We start from the raw sequence: 9204 nt of genomic DNA on the forward strand, positions 1-9204 counted from the left end.
AGGGTCACTTTGCCAAAGCGTTCCATGAACTCTCTAAGTGATTCTCCCTTTTCGTGACGAATATTGACGAGTGCCAGGGATGTCAGAGGGTGAGGTCGGCTTGTGGTGAACTGTAAATTGAACTGTCTTGTGAGAGTTGCAAAAGAGTTAATGGACGAGGGAGGAGTCGGGTGAACCAAGTAAGGGCTGGTCCTCGAAGTGAAGTTAAAAAAATTCTACACCACAAGGAATCATTTTCTGTATATAGACCGACCTGATTTGTGAAGACATCCAAATGTTCCCTAGGGTTAGATGTGCTATCATATATTTCTATTGTTAGGCCTCTCTAGTTGTCAGGTAGTTTGCATCTAAGATATGATGAATAAACGGGTTTCGGCTCACCACATCGTCTCAGTCATTCTTGGTTTTAGATGGTTGTATCAGCCTTGGTTTCTCCTGTAATGCCGAGGACTCTCCCTGTTCCTGGGCGAGAGGTGTAGTTTGAGAGGGTACGTGCGTTCTTATCTCCTCTCTTAGATTAACATTTTCCCTTCTCAAGGCAGAAAGCTCAAGAGTATCTTTCTCCCTCTCCTTCTTCATTTCCATCATTTTTGTTTTGAATTGCCTCAAAACTGCAAAAAGGCTTTCAGCACCTCCCCCATCTACCAGCACCTCAGGGATTGGCTGGTTGGGTGTGGCTTCTTCTTGTTGATGAGTAGTTCCTCTATGTTGGGTCTATCCGTCCTGTTGGCTTCTTGTTAGTACCATGTTGATTGAAAAAGTAAGACAATCGTGTCCCACGGTGGGCTCCAAAATATTCCTACTAGGGAAACACTAGTCTTCAAGTCTTTGTTCTGACTATTGCTAACATGGCCTGACGTGGGGAGGGTACCTGCAAAAGGCACTCCGATGCTGAAGTCAGGATTCGCTTCTGAGTAATAAATGCTATTTAATATAAAAAGTTCATATTTTACCTGTACTTTCTACCTTCCTTTTATAGGCAGTGATATGGGCTAATGGGCTTGCTGAGTCAGCCTAATTTTGGCCCTTTAATTAAGGTAGATAATAATCTGTTAATTACTGCTAATTAAGTTAATTACCTTTTAATCCTAACATGAAGTATTTGGCCATGTTAAGCTGAAGGGGTACTCGGTTACATTTTCCTACAAGTAGGTTCGAGAGGTGGATAGGACCGAGGAATACCCTATTCAGTACACTTATGTAATATAATTTCTTATTTGAGAAATTTTATACGAAAAAAAAAGAATTTATAAATCTTTTAAACCCTTTTTAATCATATATTTTAAATTTTTTTAATTTAGATAGTTTTGAATTAACACTCATTTTTTCCTTATCTTTTAAATACTTTCATTTCGTTTCCTTTTAAATTCTTTAACAAAATTTTAAATTATTTTATTATTATTTTTAGCATGATATCATTGTTTGTACTCTCTCCATTTATACCAAAATTTAGGATGAATGGATACTTCGTGATTTCAACCATTCACGTGGTTATATATATTATTTTTTATTATAAATTATAAAAAATTTACACATGAATAATCAAGATTACATAATTTTAAAGTACTTAATAAATTTTTTTATTTTTCACTGTAACGAAGAATTGTGTCACTGAAAATGTAGGTCCCTTGACCTTAACAGCAATGGTGATGGGCCAGCTATTTGCCTTGGACAAGACAAAGTCGGCTATGAAATCAATTATATATATCTGAATCTAATGAACATTGATCTTCTAAACCCTTGAGCAACAGTGCAACATTGTAAGGAATGTACCAAAGACAATGATCCTCTGTTTCTTATAAATATACTCCACAATAATGTAGCTGGGTTTACCAAGAAAGATACTATCTTTCCTTGGCTACCTTTGTCAAAATGCAGGCCAGTACTGACAAGTATATTTTAGGCCAGGAGTCCTAGCTTTCTAACTCATGCTCTTTCACATTAATTTGGATTAATTTAGTAAGCATAAAATTAATAAACTGAACAAGGAAATGCGATATAAATCCACTTTCTATAATTTATTTTTCAATTTACAATGTGTAAAGTTTGAGAGTGGTGGCCTTGATATATATATATATATATATATATATATATATATATATATATATATATATATTTCAACTTTGACGATAATAATTTTTTATTTTAACTTGTCACATAGTAAAGTTTTTCTTATTGCTCTGTCCTTTTTTTTAGATCGCATTACCTTGATTACGCAAATTAAGAAAAGTTGTTAAAAATGGTTAATGTATTATTTTAAAAATTTAATTATAACATACCAAGTTTATCTATAGTTATATTCTATTATTATATCAATCATTAATAAATGAAAAAAAAGTTTAATAACAAGGGATAGATATGAAATTTTTTTTTATAAAACTGCTGAGTCTTAACGTTAAGAACATAATTTTTTAATAAAAAAATCCTTATAAAAATGAATGAAAAGAGTGATATTTTACAACACATTCTTATAATTCTATTTTATTTCATCTCTCTTTATCACGTAGTTCATCTTATCCTGTACTTCCCTCTCTCTTATCTCGTTTCTTTGTCATAAAGAAAAGAGAGTAAAAATAAGATTACTCTTTTGCTTATGGTGATACCTCCAACTTCAATGTCTTAATGAACAATGTTATCCAATAAACAGGTGAATATTACGTCAATTATACTATAAAACTTGAGGAATTTTAGAAATATATTTTTAAACAAACTCTTTTTAATATACTTTTAATTATTAATTAAAATTTAATAAAAACTATTAATTAAAATTTCATAAAAACTACAAAAATACAATAAAAATATTAAATTCAAAGTGAAACTCACATTATTTTTGTAATTTTTAATAAAATTTAATTAAAATTTTATTAGAAAGTGAGTTGTAAAGAATTTTTCGTAAAAGTTACGTGAAATTCTCCTAATAATAGGGTGCCAAAATAGTGTTCACTGATACTTTCTTCCTCATTTCTCTCCAGCAATTCAGGGGTAGTATTTTCTTTCCCTTGGCCAGGCACTTATGCCTTTATTAATGCCATAACCACGCGTCAAGAATTTACAAACTTTTCCCTGAGATGAACCCCTCAGCTTCAACAACCGTATCTTTGAGAATCTGAAAACAAGGAAATTAAACATATTATGTCCTTACATACGCATAAGAATAAAAACTTACTGGCTACCAGATTAGACGAGTGCGATGCAGGATCAACAATCGAATATCGAATACTCAATTAGTATTTGAGGATGGATACTAACACTGAAAAAATCCTTAACTAACAGTAAAAATTTATTAAAATTACAAAATTTACTTGAATTACACTCTTAATCATTCTCTTATGCATAATTTAATGTTTATTATTTTCCTCTATGTCCAATATGCAGTATGAATCTCCGTGGTTATAGAATCAGCAATAAGCTTTATAGCAATAGTAACTAGAAAGAGGGCATGAGTGTACATCCAAAGAAGCAATCAACCTTTCGAAGGAAGAATGGACATTGGTTGATTGCAAATTAAAGAATGATAATATATCAATTTTTATTAACATGTGCTTAACACTCCAACACCGCATCAAATGATTGTTAGGATAAAAAGGATAACGGGAATGTGAGATCAAGTTTATTTAGTACCACTTTACTAATTTTTAAGACATTACTTACATTCATGAGGAGCATCGTCTTCGTTGGCTGTCTTACTCCACTATTTTGGTAACTCGAATTCTCAGAACACACAAGAGAATGTTAAGGCTTTTAACGCACAGGGTGCAAAAGCCTTTTTTTCCCCGGACCACCAGGCAAAAAAATTACAAGCTTCCATAAAACCATTCCAACTTTACATTATACTTGAATATTCTACAAGGCCTATTTGCCTTAAGAGTCACAAGTAAATTAAACAAAACAAAACACAGTAATCAGTCGTTAAACATCAGTTAGAATTAGTTTGCCGCCACAAATTGTAGCTTAGTATTGATAGGAGCATCAAAACTTGTCCACTGAATTGGTGGGGAGCGCCAGGCCCTTGCTTTAGTGCAACGCATGGGCGACGCTTGAGAGTTCCAGTAGCAAGCTACTGTAATGAACCCTCCCCCTCAAAAAATTAATTTAATATCATGTGGGCCAATGACCCACGTATCAGATATTAAACTGATAAGAACAGATACTACACTTGATCTTAGCCAAAAGGCCGAGAAAGGTATGCTTTTGAAAGAGGAAAAACGCTTAATTTATAGTCAGGTCTTTGATGCACATTCTTTCTCCTCAGCAGTGTGGGACTTAGATATGAGCAACACAACATTGGGCATCCGATACACTTTCTTTCTACAACTCTGTGTGCAGAATATACTGAAGATCGATGAGCAACCATCCAAGTTCACCAAATCTTGTTCCCATTCTGGGAATTAGATGCATTCAATAAAAATTTTAAATGTCGAGGGTTGAGACTAGCTTGCTGTTGCTCTGCATGACAATGAGAAATCACAATACCACTCCTCTTTTAAATTGTAGTTTTTAGGTTTAGTGCTTTGAATATTCAAATTTTTCGAAGAAATATATACGCGTCCTCTAGAATCGAAATTCTCACGAACCAATGTATTTTTATTTAAGGGCATGGATAACATGATTCTGATGCATATCCATATGAAAGCCAATTTCATAGCTCTCAGCACAATATTGGTAAACGCAATTGACATTCTTACGCGAACTTTAATTTTAAATATTCAAATAGTGTCAATATTTATTTAACATATTTTATCTCTTTCTTTTCTATTACATCACATTTATCATTTCTCTCTTCTTTTCTTTTATCTCTTTTAAGAGTAAACACCTCAATTGGTTTCTAATAACCATTTTCGTAGACAAAGATTACTTAGAAACTATAAAGAATAAACAAATCTCACCAAAGAGTAATCGAAAATCAATTTCAAAGAGTTCGTTAACTTGATAGAGCATATATATTTTTAAAATTTTAAATATTTATTTTTATTATACTTTTTTAACGAATATGTTTATATAATCAACGGTTCTATGCATTGACGCGAGTCAAATTGTAAAAATTATGAATAAAATAAAAACTTTCACAATGTCAACAAAAAAAAAATTGTTTATTTCCATTTGTAATATTCTTCAAGTACAGATTTTTAGCATTATTTATTTGTTTGACAAACGTACAAAACCGAGGTCCATCATTTTCTCATAAAATGAATACATTGGCTATTTCATTTTCTATTGATAAAGAATGACGGAAGGTAAAAGGCTGAAAGCACTTACAACCTAACCAAATCCAAACCAAGTGTGTTTATATATAATGAAAATGAAGTGTATGCAAAAGAGTGTTTATATATAATATTCCTTTCGTGCAACCTCATTTAACAAATAACAATACAATTCTTGATTAAATTAATTATGCCTCTTGTTCCTTCTTGAGAAACGACTGTCTTCAACCTTCGCTCTGGTGTCCTTCTGACAATTGTTGATGTAGGAGGGTATCTGCAAAAGGCACTCCGATGTTGAAGTTAGGATTCGGCTCAGAGCAATAAATGATATTCAATAATAAAAAGTCAACCCTTTACTTGCTCTTTCTACCTTTCTTTTATAGACACTGTAATGGGCTAATGGGCCTGAGTCAACTCTGACTTTTAACCCTTTTCATGGTTTAGATAAAATTCTAATTATCATTTATCTTTGAAACTTAGAGGTACTGATTTAGACTAGGTATTCAGTTTCCTTTCTTCTATATGTAGGGTCCATCAATTTCCCTATCCCGTACACTAGTCCCCCAAGCCCGAAGAGGTACGATTTGAGGGCTTTAAATTAGAGGTACGGTCGGACGAGGAGGGATTTTCGCATAGTATCACCAAGCAAAGGATGGTATTCGGTTTGATGAACGGAAGGGAATACCGAAGGAGGTATTCGGTCCGATCAGTGATCAAGAATACTTGGGGGGTATTCGGTTCAATCAGTGATCCAGAATACCTGGGGGGTATTCGGTTCAATCAGTGATCCAGAATACCTGGGGGGTATTCGGTTCAATCAGTGATCAAGAATACCTAGGGGGTATTCGGTTCAATCAGTGATCAAGAATACCTAGGGGGTATTCGGTTACCTAGGGGGTATTCGGTTCAATCAGTGATCAAGAGTACCTAGGGAGGGTATTCGGTTTTTTAATAAAGTCAATGTAATCCAAGGAATTTAATAAATGAATAATAATAAATGTTCATTTAATACAAAATGGAAACGAATTCTTCTAGAATGTCAAGTACTTTTTTAGGGTTTCCTCGATATGTGTGCGTGAAACGAAAGGGGAGTCGATCCTCACCGCTCGATCTGGGATGAATCTGTCGGTTGGAGAGGGATGTGACCTTTCGTATATCCGAGGGCCCTCTATAAATATGTGGTGGTCCAGGTGTTTTGTTCTCTACTTTGTCTCTATACCGAGAAGTATATGCTGTTGCTCCAAACCGAAGGGTATTCAATCTTTCTTTTTCAAACCGACTTCTGTGAGGTACGCTTCATTCTTTCCCTTTTTTATCATGGCCGGATCCTTAGAATGGGAAGACTCGTTGTCCGAGTCGTCCACGCCGAGTAGTGTTGATAGTCAACATGCCGGGAAAACCGGAGGGGGGGTAGCACTTGGTTCAGGACCTAGTAGGGACGATGAAGGCGTAGAAATTTGCGTTAGGGAGTGCAATGACGAAGCCGAATCGTCAGAGTCCACCAATTCTGATTCTTCTGAACCCCTACCGAGCATGAGCCCCCCTAGGGAGAGACCAGTACTTCCCCCTTGTACTATTCCTGGATACGAGTGGGTGCACGGTGAGGTAGCTGCCTACTTTTCTCAGTATAGGAGAAATAAAGATCTCCAATCTTTTGTTGACCATGTGGACATTTCATTGTGGGAGCCGTCCGATCCCTATCCTATATTCATTAATCCTTGTCGCGGGGACGAAACCGAAGACCCTAAGCTTGTTTTTCGAGGGGGTGCCGATATGGCCGACACCTTCTTCATGTACGAGTATATGTTTAGGGAGCTGAGTATAAAATTGCCTTTTAATGATTTTCAACTGGGGGTGTTGCGAGTTTTAAATGTAGCGCCGATACAACTCCACCCGAATGGGTGGGCGGCTATCCAGGCTTTTAGAGTACTTTGTAAATTTCATTATATTAAACCTAGCGTAGGATTGTTTCTTCATTTTTTTTGTACTCGTCCATCGGACCTTGCCAGATAGGTATCGTTAATAAGGCAACCAGATTTGCCTTTGTTCAAGCCTTATGCCTCGTCTTTTAAGGGTTTTAAAACCGGTTTCTTCAAAGTAACCGTCCATCCTGTAGGTAGAAATTTTTTCTTTGATAGTGAAAATAATCCTCTTTTTCCTTTCCATTGGACCCGGGTGCCTCGCCGGTACGACTGGATTCCCGAGGATATGTTGTCGGCTAGGGAGTTAGCGGCATTGGAATATTTAAAGTCTCTTCCTCGAGACCTTCCTGCCCGACATGTACTTTTAGTATTAAAATCTCCTCAACCTCGCCTAGACATGGATGGTATGTTTCGTGATTGTGGTTTTTATTTTTGGGTTAAACGATATTAATTTGACCGGCTGCTTTTTATTGTAGGTTTAATGGCTCAACGGGGGGTTCATGTGCCGACATATCGGAAAACTTTGAAAGCTAGGGCCCCTGAGAACACGCCCACCGAAGAGCACCGACATCCTCAACTGGACCAGATTCCTATTGCGACCGAGCCGCAACCTCCTCCCCGAGACCTTGTTATTGCCGAAAACCAACCGAAAAAACGAAAAGACAAGGGGAAGGAGAAAGAGAAGGGCAAAGAGGCGGAGAGAGAGAAGAAAAGAAAGCACTCTCATTCAGGAAGGCCGAGTGGCTCGGATGGTAGCCGTCATCAGGGCCGGGGTGAGCTGGCCTCTGGCGCTGCCAGTTCCTCTAATAGCGTCTTCCCTTCTTTCTTTCTGACCGACGCCTTCTTCAACAATGGTGTTCATGTTGGCCGAGCAGTTGCGCCTGACCTGCTGTCGGATGCAGGAAAGGAGGCGATTAGCAATCTTGAGATTGAGTCCGTGTGGAAATACTTCTCGGAGTTTCAAATCTGAGCTATGATGATGCTCCGACGATTGGCTCTGGAGCCCACACGGGAGCTGAGAAAGGTTCAAAACGAGTATGCTGCCGCCCAACAAACCCTTGCAGAAAATGAGGAGATTCGGCAAAATCTGGCCGAAACCAATAAAGCTTTGGAAGCTGAGGTTATTCAATATAAAGAACATTATCATATAGTGGAAAATCGGCTCCAAGCTGCTAAACAAGCATTGAAGGCGAGGGAAGAGGAGATGGAGGCTTGGAGGGTAAAGTCTGTAGGATTGAAGGAGTCCTTGAGGGCCAAATCTGCTGAAATGGAGGAGGTCGTGGCTGCTGAGAGGCACAGGGCGGATGATGAAATGAAAGCTTTTGCCGACAAGTGTTCAGCTCAAGTGGCTATTAAACACGAGTCGGGTTTTAATCATGCCGTTCGCCAGTGTTATGGTTTTTGCCAAGTGCCTCCTGACTTCCAGTTCGATCTTACTAGAGATTTTTTCGGCGGTCGGTTCCTAGCATATAATGACGTGGATGAAGATTTAGAACCTGATGCCGAAGCCCCTCCACGAAGAAATATAAGCGACGATGCTACAGCCCCTGATGTAGAGGCGGCCGGTCCTGATACCTCTCGCCCAGAGAATTAGTTTAATTTCTGTTCTATTCATGGGCCAAAGTGCCCCATTTTTTGTAATCTTTTTAACAGAAATAGAAATTCTCACTGGTGTTCACTTTTTGCTAAAGAAGTTGACCATTTTTCCTTCTATATAACGATATTTATTCTAAATAGCTTCTTCGTTAAACCGAGCAGGGGTAGATAAATAATTTTAATCGACTAGGTGCCATTTAAAATATCATTAAAGTTCCATTCTTATTTGAGTAAGGGTAATTGGTCCGGGAAAGTTCAACCTTGAATGGAAATATAACTGATTCACCCTAATCGAGTGGAGGTAGTTTGCAGGAAAAAATTCATTTTTTAACCGAGTGCGGTATTCGGGACGTAGAATAGTTAATTCATCCTTAACCGAGTGGGGTACTCGGGAGGGAATTAATTCATCCTCAGCCAAGTCATACTTGGGAGGGAAATAGCTGATTCGTCCTTAACCGAGTGGGGGTATTCGGGAGGGAATTAAT

General features: G+C 37.3%; 1 non-coding gene across 1 annotated transcript; it reads right to left on the reverse strand.

The window, feature by feature from the left end:
* Positions 1 to 3991: 3991 nt before the first annotated feature.
* Positions 3992 to 4187, reverse strand: LOC113856735. Its single transcript, XR_003502970.1, has one exon. It is a non-coding gene; the product is annotated as a U2 spliceosomal RNA (small nuclear RNA).
* Positions 4188 to 9204: the final 5017 nt, after the last annotated feature.

This window comes from Abrus precatorius, unplaced genomic scaffold (assembly GCF_003935025.1).
Source record: "Abrus precatorius isolate BTA unplaced genomic scaffold, Abrus_2018 Scaffold11, whole genome shotgun sequence".
Taxonomy (NCBI): Eukaryota; Viridiplantae; Streptophyta; class Magnoliopsida; order Fabales; family Fabaceae; genus Abrus; species Abrus precatorius.